The sequence below is a fragment of the Sinocyclocheilus rhinocerous genome, unplaced genomic scaffold (genome assembly GCF_001515625.1).
Source record: "Sinocyclocheilus rhinocerous isolate Xijiao unplaced genomic scaffold, SAMN03320098_v1.1 scaffold2648, whole genome shotgun sequence".
NCBI lineage: Eukaryota > Metazoa > Chordata > Actinopteri > Cypriniformes > Cyprinidae > Sinocyclocheilus > Sinocyclocheilus rhinocerous.
In genome coordinates, this window is record NW_015655994.1 from 281,932 (window position 1) to 283,414 (window position 1,483).

The following is a 1,483-nucleotide window of genomic DNA, read 5'->3' on the forward strand; positions in this document are numbered from 1 at the left end:
TGTGTGTGTGAGTGTGAGTGTGTGTGAGTGTGTGTACATATGACAAAAATTGTAGTTAGTAAAGTAATCCATTACATTACTCATTTTGCATAATATAATCTGACTACTTTTTGATTACGTTTAGATTACTTTTGACCTAACTTGTTTATCACATTGATCTAAATAGGATAAACTTGTACCACATTGATATAAAAATACAGAGCATAAGGAAATATATTCCATTTGTTGTAATTAACAACATGAAGTGCATTAAACATTAAAATTGTGTACATTAAATATTTTATTTGTTTACCTTTATGTCATGTTACCATTAACCAACATCAGACAACCTGAACATGCAAATGTGACACATGATAATTTTACATAACATTTCATTACAAGTACTTAATATTTGGAATCTGATTACGTAATCCACATTACATGTAATCTGTTACTACCTAGCTCTGGGTAGTAACTAGTGTTACGTCTCTGATGATAATTTTTATCTAGGGATTAGAAGAGGTAACATTAAGTTGACATTAAAGAACGAAGCCAGGTAAAATAAGTGGCAATGGAACACATGACACGAAACTGCACTACAAGAAAGATTTATTGCCCCCCCAAGGAACAACAAGTTAAACAAACAACACAAAAGGTCGCAGACCGTAACACTAGTAATTAGATGAAAGTACAATTTTACAATACTTGTAATCAGACTACAGCTACTGTTTTATTGATTACACATGATTACATATTATTCACACAATAGCAATAAATTATTCATAATTCATTGATTCTCCCTAATTCATCTTTAAAAATGTCCTTTCTGAAATTTCCTACTGCTTATATACACATCCAGTTTTCCAGTCTTCCAGTTTTGTGGACATTCACACAAAGACTAGTCACTAGTCAGGTGGCTATAATCACACAGAAAAACTGAGAGGATTTACAAAAATAAGTACAATTTTAAGAAGTGTTTTCTCAACATTTCAACATAATAATTTTTTCTTACATGTTCACCGTTCTCTGACATTGATTAATAGTCACATGCAGGTAAACAAATAAAATATTAACATTTTTAGTAAGTGTTTTATTTTGATTGAACCTCAGAAAATGCCTGTGGCGCAACAAAATCAGAATATGTAAATATGCATCCTTCAGATCTACGGATCTCCTGAACACACGCTTGTGAAGTGCTGTGTTGACGGGTCTCTCATGTGTAGTGGACAGCACATTCCAGGGCCCAGTTTATGGCGGGGGCCCTCTCTGACCACTATAGTGGACAAAGGTTTGCTACATTTTGATTGGATCTTGGTGGACTAACATAAGCAAACTGTCCAACGCCATCAGATAAAGATGCTATGACAACAACCAGACACCTCTCAGAGGGCAAGAAGAAGACCTCTGGTACCAAGCCCGGCAAGGAAAGGACTTTCCAATGGTCAAAATGCAGTTTCTGCCCTTCCACACCAAGAGACCTAAGGTTTTGGCTTGTGGCAGCCAT